A 16,356-nucleotide genomic window follows, 5' to 3' on the forward strand; every position below is an offset into this window, starting at 1 on the left:
CTTCTTAAAAACTACCAATCAGGAGAAAAGCAGAAGTTAAGTTTATGGTTTGGTTCCCAGCACCAACCAATTATACTACAGAGAAATAAAACTCAATAGTGGCCACACAATCAAATGTGTGCCAGGTTAGAAACTATCTTTTCTTATTGCTTGTGTCTATAAGTGCTGGCCTTAATCTGGGCTTGGGACTCCATCTTTTGTCATGTTGTGTCAGTGATGATGGTGTGGCCTGGCTCAAGCTTGTAAATGAAAAACCCTAGTGTGATTGCATCAGAATTGGCTCCTTGATGGTCTTTTGTGGGTTGAAAACACTGAATGGGCACAGAACTATAATGTCCATCCTTCTTAGTTTTGATTAAATTACAGCTTAATTCAATAATCTCGGACATTTTATTAGAGTACTACCTTTCATTCATTAATTTTTCTGTAGATGGTAAGGATCATCTATGTCTTCTTAAATATATTTCATTTAAATTATAAAGAACTAAATTTTAGTGTTTTTCACATATCAAGTAATAATTTTGTCACTAAATGGTGTCTTTGCAATCCCATTTTATCACAATAGTTTGCACTTTAAGAATTTATCAGCCGGGCAGTGGTGACTCATGCCTTTAATCCCAGCCCTTGGGAGGCAGAGGCAGGTGGATTTCTGAGTTTGAGGCCAGCCTGGTCTACAGAGTGAGTTCCCTAGACTTTGTGGTATTTGAAAGATGTAGCTAATCTTTATTAGCTACTGTACTGTGACCTCAGGATTCTGTTGTCATGGTAAACTTCATGTTGTCTCAGTAAGGCCTAGTTCAGACTACTCTGATACTTTAGCCTTTCCAGATTACAGGTCATTTCAACAACTACATGTACTTATTAGAAACATTTCTGTGACTTAAAAGTTGCCGGGCATTTAAGATTTGCGGTAAATTTTTATTCTGAAATTATTTCCTTCTTTATTCCACTATAACTAAAGTGATATTTTATCAGTTGTCTTTTGTGTACTTTTCATTCTGTTATTGCTCTTTCAAATTATTTTTCTTCATGTTGTTAATATCAATGTAATCTACATGTAAGTAGGAAAAAATTCTCTTTAGTTTGGCTTAAACACTAATATTGTAGTCATGGCCTATTCTAAAACTACATTATAACTAACTTGATTTTCTTCTTCATTTTTTGTGAGAACCTACATCAAAATTTACATTTGAGCTTATTACCTTCCTGGGAACAGGGCAACAGTGCTTTCTGAGACTACTCCGGTAAGTTCCTTTCCATATTGTTCATCTTTGGGGATTTTTTAGAGGATTTACTTTGTGACTATTGGTCAAATATTGATTTACTTCTTTTAATATTCTACTTATGGTTTATTTATTTGACACTTTTTTGGCATAAAGTGTGTAAATCAAGTTCAGTCAAGCTTTAATCAATTTGTTTAATAATACTTCTTTATGAATCTCATTTGACTGTCACTTCTTTGAAATATGGTTTCTTTTCTACAATTAAATTATCTTTTGTATCCTATTGTCTGTCTTCTGTCTATTCTATTAGGGTTCTTAAAATGCATATTCATTACTTTTGCAACTTTTTTCTCTATTTTGAAGTCAAATCTAGCCCACTGCTAGTACTGTTAAGTATATTGAGTGGTCAATAGCTATCAATACAATAAAGTTAAGTTTATCTTTGTTAAACTGGAAGACAGTGTATCCTTTGTCTTAAAACATAAATAAGTCTGATCACGACAACTCCTTAGGTTAACATTTTTCAAATTCTTGTGTTTCTGTGCAATATGTAAACCTGCAAATTTTATTTGATTTTTACTCTTATTTGATTTTTTTCTTGCTGTGATAAACACCATTATCAAAAGTTACTTGGAGAAGGAAAGGGTATATATCAGATTACACAATCAAGTAATAGTTCATCACTGAGGGGATTGGGCAAAGGAACTCAAGACCTGCACCTGGAGCAGAATCAGTTGAGGAATATTGCATACTAGATTGCTCTCAAGCTCACATTCTGCCCACTTATTTTGTGGACCTCTATCTATCTATCTATTTATCTATCTATCTATCTATCTATCTATCTATCTATCTATCTATCTATCCTTCCATCCATCTCTATCTATCATCTATCTTTACTTTGAATATTTTGCCCAATGTTTTGATTCACCAACTTTCTACCAACCATGCCATGTATATGTCTCTTCCCTATTTACCCAGATTTCTATCCTTTTAAAAAGTTCATTCAAATCTAACTTCTGTTGCTTAAATATCCTTGGATGTGTGTTGATGTTTTAGCCATATCTCTAGTGGCTGTAGTACCTGGGAGAATGGAGCTAATAAATGAGGTATTCTATAATTTTATACAAAATTTTATTAAGCATCTCAGACAATGTATAACAATGAGGGTTAAGAAAGGTCATGTGAATAAAGTAATCATGAGGACAAGTTGTATACAATCATAAGAAAAAACTACATGTGGCAAAAATATTGATTTCCCCCATAGAGGAATATTTGAGTGACTGCAGCAAGTAGTCATGAGTAATCTGAAGAAAAGTCAACCTTATCCACTATACCTGAGAGGAGCACAAAATACATCCCACCCAAAAAAATAATAATGCATTTTGAAAAAATTGAAATCATAAGACTGTTGCTTTCTCAGAGTGTTTTCACAAACATTCAGAATATTCTTCACAAAACTCCATTCCTGGAACATGTTTTGACAGATGTGTGGTATTCTCCTGGATGTTAGTCAACTTATTGGGGATACATTCTTAAAATTACTGTCTCCCTATCCTAGCAGCTAGCAGTTGCAAATAGATCAAAGACAAGGGGTGGAATTGTGAGCCCAAACCCTTCTCCAAGCTGGAATTTGGTTTGGCTTGAACTGGTACATATTTTGTACATGCTGTCACAACACCTGTGAGTTAACATGTGCAGCTTTACTGTCTCCAAAAGATAATTGTCTTAGTTAGGATTTTACTGCTGTGAACAGACACCATGACCAAAGCAATTCTTATAAGGACAGCATTTAATTGGGGATATCTTACAGGTTCAGAGGTTCAGTCCATTATCATCAAGGTGGAAGCATGACAGCATCCAGGCAGGCATGGTTCAGGAGAAGCTGAGAGTTCTGCATCTTCATCTGAAGGCAGCTAGTGGAAGACTGACTTCCAGACAGCTAGGAGGAAGGTCTTAAAGCCCATGCCCACAGTGACACACTACTGCAAGGCCACAAGTACTAATAGTGCCACTCCCTGAGCCAAGCATACACAAACCATAACATTCCACTTGCTGGCCCCCATAGGCTTGTTTAAATACATGTGCCTATGGAGGCTGTACCTAGATATAGCATATATAAAAGTACATTTAGTCCAACTTCCAAAGTCCTCATAGTGTATAACAGTCTCAACAATGTTAAAAGCCCAAAGTTCAAAGTCTCTTCTGAGAATCATCTAGTCGCTTAACTAGTCCTCAAAGGAAGACAAAACAAGCTAGGCAAGCTCCAAACTCAACATCTCCATGTCTGATGTCAAAGTCATCTTCAGAACTCCACTCCTTTTTCATTTTTGTTGACTGCAACAAACTTTTTCTTGGTCTGTTTCCACTGCTTGTTAGCAGATGTCCCCACCAGGTATTCCACTTCACTGGCATCTTTAACATCTTGTGGTCTTCAAGTCACCTTCAACTTCACAGCTTCTTTTTCCAATGTCTGGGATGAACACATGATCTTCTGGGCTCCTCCAAGGGGCTGGCATCATTTCTCCAGCTCTGCCCTCTGTAACACTCTAGGCTCTGGTTGACTCTACTCCACTGCTGCTGCTGCTTTTGGTGATCTCCCTATAGTACTGGCATCTCCAATACCCTGGGGTTTTCTGCTGCAACTAGACTTCACCTATAGCCTCTTACAGAGTTTCTTCATGCTGTCAAGCCTCAATTTTTTTGCATAACCCATTAAATCCTGGGCCATTGACTGCAACTGAGGCTGCACCTTCACCAATGGCCTTCCCTGGCCTCTCACTGTGCAAAGCCTCAGCAGCTCTCTATGACCCCTTCATACCTTCAAAACCAAAACCACCTGGGTGCACATTACCAAGTTCAGCTGCAGAATGAGATATAACCCTGGCTACTTCTGGAAGACAGCTTCTTCATGCTCTTAGAAAACACCTTCCCAGAAGATTTGACCTCAGTTCTGCAGGTCTCTTCTTAATCACCACTAACTTCTTGGCTCCAGCTAACCAGCTGTTGTCCCAGCTTCAGTTGTCCCAGTAACCCCTTCTATTCTTGACTCGAAAGGCAGAGCCACATGACCAAAGCTGCTGAGTTCTCCTGTTTGCTGGGGGCTGGAATATTTGTCTATTGTTCTATTGCACTATCATCAGCTTTCTGATTTCCAATTCTTTCACTGCCTAAACTTGTTTGCCCTAGAACTTGCTCTGAAACTTGACCATGAACTCAGAGACCTGGATGTCTCCATCTCCTGTAATGCTGGAATTAAACTCATATTCCACCATGCCTGGACTTAAGCTTTTCTTCACCTAGAACCTGTGCTGTCTCAAACTGGCCTTGAACTCAGAGATGAGCTTTGCTTTTTGTCTCCTGTGATTAAAGGTATATACTGCCATGCATGGATCTAAATTTAGCTGGGTGATATCTTGTACCAAGCTCACCATTTCCTTAATTTAATTTAATATTCTTGAACACAGGATTCAACTCCATTTCAATTCCTGGTGCCCCTTTAATTCTTGAAGTGATATAGTTTATATTTTCCTTTTTACACTTTCTATGCTTGTTCCAAACACTCTTTATGAGACTTAACCAGAGAACAAAGTCTATGCTGCGCCTTTTTGAGACTTCTTTTTTCAGTGCAATTAATATAAATTATTTTATCTTAGCTTCAGGTATACTCTTCAGACAAGGCCAACAATCATCCATATTCTTCATCAAAATACCACAAAAAGTCTCTAGGCCACATACTGAAGTTCTCCACTGAAATCTCTTGAGCCAAGTGTGCACGGTTCAAATCACTCTCAGCAACAAATTCTTCCATAATCCTGCTAGGATGGCCCATTAATCCCTAGTTTAAGATTCCACTGCTTTCTAAATCCAAAGTCCCTAAATCCACATTCTTCTAAGCAAAAAGATGGTCAGGTCTATCACAGCAATACCTCAATCCCTAGTACCAACTTTGGACTTAATTAGGATTTTACTACTGTGAACAGACACAGTGACCAAGGCAACTCATTTAAGACAACATTTAATTGGGGCTGGCTTACAGGTTCAGACGTTCAGTCCATTATCATCAAGGAGGGAGCATGTCAGCCTGGTGCAAGATGAGCTAAGAGTTCTAATTTAAGTCCAGGCATATTCAGAATGATAATTTCTGGGTGGGGTCACACCCAGCTATCTTATTGTCTGTGCTTATGCTTATGTTATCTTTCTAAGAATCAAGGAACAGAGGACATGGGTTGCTGATTCATGGGACAAGCAAAAGGGAATCTGGGGTAATGACTGAATTGATATGTAAAATTTTTTAAAAAGCAAAAAATACAAAAACAAAAACAAAACCAACCAAACAAAAAAAAACCCTGGGCTTTTGCTCTTCAAGAGTTGAGCTAACCAGAGAGTTTTTAGAATATCAGGAGCAAGCTATCCTGAGAAATCAAAACACAGAGATCAATCAAAAGCATTTTCTTCTTCTAAAGAGATGATGATAACATAGTTAGTATTCTATTTGTTGTGATATCTATCTATCTATCTATCTATCTATCTATCTATCTATCTATCTATCTATTTATCTATCTATATGACAACATATATATGTATATGTATACATATATATATATATATATATATATATATATATATATATATATGTGTGTGTGTGTGTGTGTGTGTGTGTGTGTGTGTGTGTACACACACACACACACACACATATCTGGGAAGAAGCCAACTAGAGCATGGTGGACAATTTTGATTTGTTCATGAATTTAGTTTTCAATATTTTGTTGAGAAACTTTTATTCTATGGCTGTCAATGTTATTGGCCTATAATTTCTATTTTCTGATCACCCTCTAGTATTGAGGGCAGTATAATACTGGCTCCATAAAAAGAATTTTAAAATTTTCTTTTTCTATTCTGGGGGATAGTATAAGGAATATTAATGTTAGTTCTTCTGGGAATGTCTGAGAGACTTATGCACTGAACTTATTTGTGCCTCTGCCTCTTTTTGATGAGTAATTATTTTTTCATTATTATTTTTATGTACCTGGATATTTTATATCTATTTAAATTATTTACTTCATCACAATTTACCCTGGTAGGCCATTTACTCACTTCTTTTAAAGTTTTCAGTTTTGTGGGGTGCAGATTTTTAAAATAGGTTCTTATGTTTCTCTGGATTTCTCTGATATCTATTGTAATTATTCCCTTTTAATTTAATTTTATTAATTTGATTCTTGTCTTCTGGTTGGTTTGACTAAATGTTTTGTCAATATTGTTAATGAAAACTTTTATTTCCTTAGTTACTTGGGTATTTGTTTGTTCATTTTTAGTTCATTAATTTCAGTCTTGATTTTGATTATTTCTTCCTACCTACATTCTTTGGGCATTGGGTTTCATTATTCTCTAAGACCTTTGTGTCAGTCATTAAGTTATATACTTAAGACCTCACAAGTTTTCTGATATAACAATATAACCCTATAAAATTTCCTAATATGAATGATTTCATTGTCCTATATATTTTGGTATATTATATTTTCTTTTACTTTTAAAAATTTATATATCTATGTATTTATTATTTATTCATTTTATATGCTCCACACTGCCCACTTCCCTGTCACCCCCTCCAGCAATTGTTCCTCCCATACCCCTCTCCCCTTTCATCTGAGAAGGTGGGGGCCCCTGGGTATCCCCCCACCCTGGCAAATCAATTATCTGTGAGGCTAGGTGCTTCCTCTCACAGTGAGGCCAGACAAGGCAGTCCAGCTAGAAGAATATATCCCACATACAGGCAACAACTTTTAGAATAACCTCCCATGCCAGTTGATCAGCAACCACATGAAGATCAAGATAAACATCTGCTATATATGTGCAGGGAGGCCTATTTCCAGTCTGTGTATGTTCTTTAGTTGGTAGTTTTCTGAGAACCCTAAGGGTCCAGATAAGTTAACAATGTTGGTCTTCCTATGGAGTTCTGATCCCCTTCAGGGCCAAAAATATTTCCTCTTATTCTTCCATGAGTTTCCAAGCTCAGTCCACTGTTTGGCTGTGGGTGTCTGGATTGATCTGAGTTAGCTACTGGGTGGAGCCTTTCAGAGGTCAGCCATGTTAGGCTCCCATGTTTAAACATAACAGAGTCCCATTAATTGTGTCAGGAATATGAACTTGTATAGGGGATAGGTCTCAAATTGGGCAGGATATTCACTGGCCATTCCCTTAGTCTCTGCTCCATCCCCATCCATATATTTCTTGTAGACAGGATAGATTTGGGGGTAAATGTTTTAAGGGTGAGTTAGTGTCTGTATTGCTCCCCTGGGGTTCTTGCTACACTACAGGAGATGGCCTCTTCAGGATCCATATCACCAATGGTTTGAGTCACAGCTAAGAATATCCCATTTATTTTGGTGGGGGGTCTCCTTTATTCCAGCTGATCCTAAACTTCCCTCTCTAATTGTCTTAGGGTTAGAGTTCCATTTTACATTAACAGAATAGTTATGTTAAAAAAAAACTCAAGAGATAGCACATGCTGATGTGGAGGAAGGTAAACATTCCATCATTGCTGGTAGGAGTGCAAACTTGTATAACCACTTTGGAAATATTTTTTTTCCTCAGAAAACTGGGAATAGTCCCACCTTAAGACCCAACTCTACCACTCCTTGGCATATACCCAAATGATGCTCCACCATCCCACAAAGATGCTTGCACAACTATCTTCATAGCAGCTTTATTCATAATAGTCAGAAGCTGGAAACAACCTAGATGATCTTCAACTGAAGAATGGATAAAGGAAATATGGTAAATCTATACAATGGAATAATATTCAGCTATTAAAAACAAATACATCATGAATTTCACAGGCAAATAGATGGATCTTGAGAATATCATCTTGAGTGAGGTAGTGCAGTTGCAAAAGGATATCCATGGTATGCAATCACTTTAAAGTGAATATTATCCATACAATATAAGATAACCATGATATACCCCACAGACCCAAACAAACCAAACAAGAATGAAGGCACAATGAAGGATGCTTGAATGTTACTTTGAAGGGGTGGGTTATATAGTCATGAGAGGAAGATGAAGGGAGGGAACTGGGAGGAAGAGTAGATGGCTAGGACAATGGGGGCTTAGAGGATCAGGTGTTGTGATGTTTATATATGCTTGGCCCAGGTAGTTACACTATTAGGATTCATGGCCTTATTGAAATAGGTTGTCACTGTTGGTGTTGGCTTTAAGATCCTCATCCTAGCTGCCTGGATGTCAGTATCCTGCTAGCAGCCTTCAGGTGAAGATGTAGAACTCTCAGCTCCTCTGCACCATGCTTGCTTGCATGCTCCATATTCCCACCTTGAGTATAATGAACTGAAACTCTGAATCTGCAAGTCAGCCCCAACTAAATGCTGTCCTTATTAGAGTTGCCTTGGTCACAGTGACTGTTCACAGCAGTAAAACCCAAACTAAGAAAGGTGAGGGACAAGAGTGATGATAAAATGTCAATGACAATGAATAGAAATCTGCAACTGACAGTGGTGCAGAGGTAGGAGGCATCTCTAGGATAAGAGAGAGAGAGCTGGCCAAAAAGAGGCACCCAAAAGTCAATGAGAGTTTCCTTAGCTGTGACTCAAATATTGGGGATATGGAACCTGAAGAGACCATCTCCTGTAGCCAAGTAGTAACCGTAATGGAGCAATAGGGTCACTAACTCACCTACAATACTTTGACCCCAAATTTATCCTGTCTTTTAGAAATACATGGACAGGGCTTTAAGCAGAGACTAAGGGAATGGCCATCTAATAACTAGCCCAACTTTTGACCCATCTCATGGACAATTACCAGTACCTGGCTATTTTAATGATACTGTATTAGTGTGCTTGCAGACAGGACTCTAACATGGCTGTCTTCTGAAAGGTTCCACCCAACAGCTGACTCAGATAGATGCAGATACCTGGAGCAAAACAGTAGATTGAGCTTGGGAACTCCTACAGAGGAATGGGAGTAAAGATTGTTGTTGCCAGTGGGGACAGACACACTTTCTCCAACAAGGCCACATCTACTTCAACAAGGCCATCCCTACTAAGAGTGTAACTCATTGGTCCAAACATTCAAACCACCACAGAATGTTTTCCATTCTCCTTTAATTATGACTTCTGTTTCACTGTTATAATAGTCTGGCCTAGCAGCATCTGTGTGCTTTCAAAACATGTACAATCATAATCCAATACATTCTGTTTTTCATATTGTACATTAGAAAATCTGCTATTATTTTGATGGCCCTCCTTTTATATGTGACTCAATCATTCCCTTTGCTACTTCCATTATTATTTATTTGTTTCATATACTTAGTATTTTGAATATTATATAATATTGAGAATTTCTTTTCTGATTCTGACTATTTTGTGTTCTTTATGTCTCTTGGTTATTGGTTGGCATTTTATTCCTCACAGTGGGGATGTTTTCTTCTGTGATTTTGTTGAAAATATATACTATGCATTTGACCTGGATCCCTTCTCATTCTAAACTTACTACTTGTAGGTTTGGCATTTTTATAGTTTCTCAGAGTTTCTGCAGGATTTTGTTGTTGTTGTTGTTTATCTTTTAATTTGTTTTTTTTTTTGACTGAATGATCCAATCCCTTTTCTTTGTATTCAAGGCCTGATATTCTCTATTCTTGCTGAAATCTAATAGATGAGACTTACCTTTGAATAATTTGAATTGTTAATTTTTTCTTCTATTCCAAGTCTAATGTAATTCTTGCCTTTCACAGATATTTTCTCTTTGTTAAAGTGTGTTTTAGAATGTTTAATTGTCTATATTATTTCATTCAACTGAGTTCTTTGTCATTATTATGGCATTTGTTCATATCCTCCTTACTTCTTTGTTAATATTGATTATTGCTATTTTGAAACAATTGCCTTATAAATCATCTAGATCAGTTTTCTTAGGGCTATTACTATGAGAAGATTAATTTTTTGGTATATGTTTAGTGTTTTGGTTATTTGTATGGTATAGTGTATGGTGTATTTACAGTGAAATATCAATATCTGGATTTAGGTGACTGGTGGTATTTCTTGGTATGGAAAACATATGTTTTTAGTTGAATAGGCATTTTAAGATTTGTGTCCTGTTATTATAACTAGTCACATGATTGACAAGCTATATTGATGTTCAAGTGGGGCTTCAGGAATAGTAATGTGTCATCTCATACTAAGTGAGGTTTCAAAGCTCAAGAGAAGACCTTCTATAGAGTTATAGGATTCTTAGTCAATATCCATAAATCTGGGGTTGGGTGCTTAGAAATTTTCCTTAGGGAATGGGTACTATTGATTTTTCCAGTGATGAGTTTAGGTTCTACCTGTACAAGAAGACTAGGAAGTGTTGCGCAGAAGACCAGTACGTGGTTGTCAGGCCACTTACAGGGGTGCATGGACTTGCTAGTGTGAATGTAGTACTCTTTCTGGATAAGAAAATTGCTCTAATTTAAGACATGGGTAGAGATGAAAAAGATAGTTTAGGGTCAGCCTTGAGATAGGGCCTAGTGTGTGCACTGAGTATGAGTTAAATTAGTGTAAGAAATCTCAGTTTTCTAATGTAAATATAAAACTTATTAGAGGGATACATGACATTATCACCATGTGTTAGAGTTTCAACCAGAGGAGTATAGTAAGAATCACAGTAGGGTGGACTTGGAAAAATGGTCTTTTGGCAAGTCTCATGGTTGAGTGGATTTACTGGTATGAGTTTAATGATCCTCCCTGGAGAAGGAACACCTTCACGTACTTAAGATGGTTGTTTTAGGTGGTAAGTGTATAATCTATGCCAAAGAAAAAAACAGGAAAGGGGAAAACACTTGAAATGTAAATAAAGAAAATATCTAATAAAAAAAGAGAAAAGATCATGTGTGAGAATCAGGGATGAGTATAGTTTTCTAGATAGATATACTTTAATTGGGTGGAAGATTTTGTGTTTTCTGGATAGGTTTGGATTTATGATTATTCTTTGGGGATAGACTGATGGGTCCTCCCCCATCAGTCATCAGTCAAAATAATTTCTCAAAGACATAGTGACAGGAGAGTCTGATCTGAGAATTCATTGAATTTAGATACCCTCTTTCCAGGAAACTTTTGATTTTTCTCAAGTTGACAATAAAAATTAAATTGTAGACTGTCAGATCAAAAATTATTTCACAATGTGCTAGTGTCTATCCTTTTCAATACTCTGATAGATTTGAAAAAGTTACTTCATGTATACATTTAATGCTAGATTTGTTTCATTTATGAATAAGTCTTGTAATATTCCAACATTCATAGTTTCTCCCATATAGTGTAATCATTTTACTATGTACTATAATTTAAAGTTATATCCTATAACTGTTATATATATATTTAACCTCATAACATCTTAGTAACTATGATACTTTGTGTAAAATAAATATATTTAATCATATAACAACTTTGTAATTATTAGTGCTTAATATTATATTTAAATTTATATCTAACAACTGCATATATATTATCTCAAACTAAGCTAATTCTAGTACTTCAAAAGAAATATTTGTTTTGGTTAATTCTTTTTTCAAACTTATTTTGAAATTATAAGTTTCATAGGAATCATTCCCTTTAAAAATGACAATCATCTCAGGCATGCTTTGCAGATTACCAGGAGGAGGTCACCTATCTCCATCTCACTCTCAATATGTTTCAGATTCATCTATAAGCTGGCATACTCTGATTATCTGTTCACTGTGTAGTCTATCCTCTTAAGGCATTAATATATTGCCTATACTGTAACATGCATAATTAATAATAATTAGTCCAATATTATTATTGTCACTGCGATCATCTTACTATTTTCATAATGTAAATGAAATTAATATGGATATTTATTTTGTATATAAACATATTGTAGTTTTGTATTATATACTACAATTAAATTTCCGTCTATTCTTTGAGTAGACAGTATCCTTTATATGTTATAATGGTCTAACATCTCCACTGTGAGGATGTACTGAATTTGACTGGGTTTCAGTATCAAATTGAAATGTCCATAATTTATTTGTGCTACAGATCTTACAATATTGGGGCAATGATTTACATAAATATATAATACAAATTCTCACATTGATTAATGTACTACAAAAGTATTGAAGATTTCTTCCACTCAAATTATAAGTAAAAACTGAAAATACAAATATAAAAATGTATTATAAAATGTTAGTGAACAAATAGATAATATATCAAATACATATGAAAGCTGAAAATACAGATGGAACATATACAAAATGGCATAAAAACCTCATCTTCCTACATAACTGAAAAAAATGAAAATAAAACCATGTAAAAGTTTTTAATGTTAAGATATGAATACTGATAACACAAGACAAACTATTATACTCATCCATACTAGTTTTGAATACATATAAACAGATCATCAGAGAAAACATGAAATTGAATGATAATTTTAGATAACTACTTTTAGAACAGACATTTATATATATACACACATATAAGAGCATGATTAACAACAAGATATGCTAGTGAAATTTAAGACTCAGTGTGAAAGCCACTGGCCTTTCTATTATTTAGAAGTATTTGTCATAGTAAATCAATATCAGATGCAGCAACATACATGTAACTTTCTGTAGCAATGTTAGCTGTCAGATTACAAGGTTTTAGGGTATGTTCCACAATTTCTGAGGGTTTTTTTCATTAGTGCATATCCTTTTTTGTGCAAACATCTAAAACAGAAAAGAAACTGCTATTATATTCTTCCATGTGAACAAGTTAAATTACAATTTTATTTTTTTAATATTTGGATGAACTTGTGTACTGTAACATTTTATTATGTGAGGGTCCTTGGTTTCTGAAAGCCAGACTTAGCTTCCTTCAGTAGGTCACTGATGAAATCTTTATATTTTTATGGAAATAAAGTGAAAATGTCTTAATACCTACATTTTTCTAAATTCTGAAATTAAGTTGACAGAGATACCAAAGTTTATTTTAGTGTTGGTGTATGTTTGATAAAAGAAATGCATTGGAAATAGAAAATCTTTCTAAAACTTAATTAATGAATAATTAACATTTTTATTTTTCAGCATTAAAAGGCATATTGAGATAAATCATCAGTTCTCTGAAGTTTCTGTTCTTAATTATTGCAGAGACACTTGAACTAGTCCTGTGTGTCATCAGACATTGCCAACTAGACCAGAAGAAAAAAACAAGGTCCACATCACTAATGGCAGTAATTTTTACTGGCTTATCACACTCACAGCTCTAGATCCATGAGTGCTCACCAGTGTCAAACAGTCAAGTGCTACAGATAGAACCATTTTTATGTTATCCAGATTAAGGGAAAGAGACTTGATTCTATGAGAAATACTGTAGTGTATCACTACAGTATCTAGGTACTGTAGTGTATGTAGCCTGTGACTAGATTTGAAGATGAGTACATTTGAAGAGGTTTCTGAGGGAGGAGCACTTCAAGTTGTGAGCTCAGCCTTACTTACTGAGGACACAGGCAGGAATCTCACTCTTTGCCTTCAAAATGAGGCTCATGAAATGGAAAATTCTTCTGAACCTCTGCTTAAGAGACCTTGTTTGTCTTCAGAAGTTGATTCAACTCCTTGCACACCAGCTATTGTATTCCCACTACATAACATACAGCAGAGCTTTAATTTGGTCACAACCACAGCCACAGAAGTGGCAGATGAAGAGTTTAGTGTAGGAACTACCATGCCATTACAGATTTTACAGGATGAAACCCCAAATGAAGTATTTTCATTGGATAATGAGAAACAATCAATAGTTAGTCAAGCATGGTTCACAGGTAAAGAAGTTAAGAATTCTGTAAACAATAAAGGACATAAATGGAAGCAGGGGATGTGGACCAAGGAAGAAATAGGTATTTTGATGAACAACATTGACCTGTATGTGAAGAAACATGGTGTAGAGAATCCTGCAGAAATCATTTTTAAGATGTCAAAAGGTAAAAGAAAAGATTTCTACAGGTCTATATCATTGGGTCTAAATCGACCTTTGTTTTCAATCTATAGAAGAGTGGTCCGAATGTATGATGACAGAAACCATGTGGGTAAATACAGCCCTGAGGAAATAGAGAAGCTCAAGGAGCTCTGGCAGAAGCACGGCAATGACTGGATAACAATAGGGGCTGCCATGGGAAGAAGTCCATCTTCGGTCAAAGACCGGTGCCGACTGATGAAGGATACTTATAACACAGGGAAATGGACCAAAGAAGAAGAACAGATTCTTAGCAATGTGGTTCATGAATTGACATGCACCGAGGCAGATGAGAAAATTACTCAGGGTGTGTGTTGGGCAACAGTGGCTCATCGAGTGGGTACTCGCTCAGCAAAGCAGTGTCGTGCTAAATGGCTCAACTATCTGAACTGGAAACAGACTGGAGGTATTGAGTGGACAAGGAAAGATGAAGTCACTCTAATCCACAGGCTAGCAGAGCTTGATGTAGCCGATGAAAGTGAAATTCACTGGGAAGGATTAGCTAAAGGATGGGAAAGTGTTCGCTCACCACAATGGTTGCGAAGTAAATGGTGGAACATCAAAAGGCAAATTACAAATTACAAGGATTTTGCATTCCCAGTCCTAGTAAGATGTCTTCAAAAAGTATATGAAAGCCAGAACACTAGCCTCAGGTTTTGGGAGAATCAAACTGGATCTGAAGTATCAAACAGCAACTATGAAATCAGTGCTCAACAAGTCCCCTTTGGAATCACAGGTGTAGAAGATAATAACATATCTATCTATCCAGTCCCCATGACAGGATTTCAAATTACACTCCAGCTTGTCCCCAGGCCCTCAGCAGACTTATCTGCTGCTGCTGTTAACTCTGAAACCATAAACCTGCCAACTGGACCATGGTAGATATTTGAGAGTCTCCCTTCTTTCCATATTTGTACCATTCCCTCACCTTGCACTTATTTCCTTCAAATAAGTTCAACTCATGATCTTTTCTTAACTCTGACCACTTGTTCCACGGCAATCTGACAGTTGTGGCACCTGCTTCTCCTAACCCATCACATTTCACTCTATATTCCCCAAGCATCCTGTTGAGCACTCCAATCAATTACCCCTGAAATGTCATATACAAAGGATTAACTGTTGATGAAAATGACACTGCTTTTTTCACATCCCAAGCAGAATTTGCAGTCAATAGTGGCATCTACATTTTTTCTGATTTTCATGGACTCAATCAAAGCAATTTCCCTGAAAGAATTCTTTAGCTAAGCTAACTCTACCATCATAAATTAATCATGATCCTATTTATAAATTCAGAGACCTAAACAGCAAAGAATTAATGAACCATGCTATGAGTATAGCTGAAGAGTTTTCCAACACCCACCATAAGAAGAAGAAATTCACTTAGATTTATTCAGTGCTTTTGTTTCTGGGGAGTTAGTCACTCATCATACTAGAACAAGTGCATTAAACAAGTGATGACAAAACCATGCTTTGTGCTTCTTCACTACCTACCTGGCTTGATCAAGGCAGGCGATTTTACAGGTACTGAACCATTGTTGCCTGTCAGAACACTAAGTTTCATAATCGAAAACTAGTAAGTATCAAATACCATTGGCTCCTCCTTGGGCATCCATGTTTGTATAGACTTAAAGGATATTGGACTTGTCAAATATTGCTAGTGTATACTTATGAACATGCAAAGTTGCCAAAGAGGTGTTATGGTATTTGCAGAGAAACAGAAGAAATGCCCAGGTAACTACTTTCTAGTGTACTGACAACTCACATAGCTACTTAGAACAGCAATAAACATGACTATGCCTATTTTTACTATTATCAATATGTTTCAGATCAGGTTTTATGACAGTATGTGAATGGACAGAGAAGAGTATAGTTGCATATATCCCTGTGTTAAGGTAATCAGGAGAGAATTACTTTTTATATCAGCTGTTGAAAAGTATTCAAGTTATCAAAGTTTAACTGCAGTAGTATTTATTCCTTTAACTCTGACATGCTACTCATTTGAGGCTACATGAGGTTTGATTAAATTTCATATAATTCCTAGCAACATAGACTAGTGCTTACTGGTTATAAATACAGGGGCTTTTGGAGAGAATCTGTGGTAGTTACTCTTGGTTAGGCCATTGTTGGAGCTGATTTAGGTA

At 36.1% G+C, this 16,356-nt stretch overlaps 1 long non-coding RNA gene and 1 pseudogene across 1 annotated transcript; both read left to right on the forward strand.

Annotated features, from left to right (window-relative positions):
- The first annotated feature begins 796 nt into the window (after positions 1-796).
- LOC116094307 lies at positions 797-7,920 on the forward strand. The gene is made up of 3 exons (XR_004120039.1): positions 797-910; positions 1,169-1,244; positions 7,815-7,920. It is a non-coding gene; the product is annotated as an uncharacterized LOC116094307 (long non-coding RNA).
- Positions 7,921-7,947: 27 nt separating this feature from the next.
- LOC116094316 lies at positions 7,948-15,681 on the forward strand (annotated as a pseudogene).
- The last annotated feature ends 675 nt before the right edge of the window (positions 15,682-16,356 follow it).

This window comes from Mastomys coucha, chromosome X (assembly GCF_008632895.1).
Source record: "Mastomys coucha isolate ucsf_1 chromosome X, UCSF_Mcou_1, whole genome shotgun sequence".
NCBI lineage: Eukaryota > Metazoa > Chordata > Mammalia > Rodentia > Muridae > Mastomys > Mastomys coucha.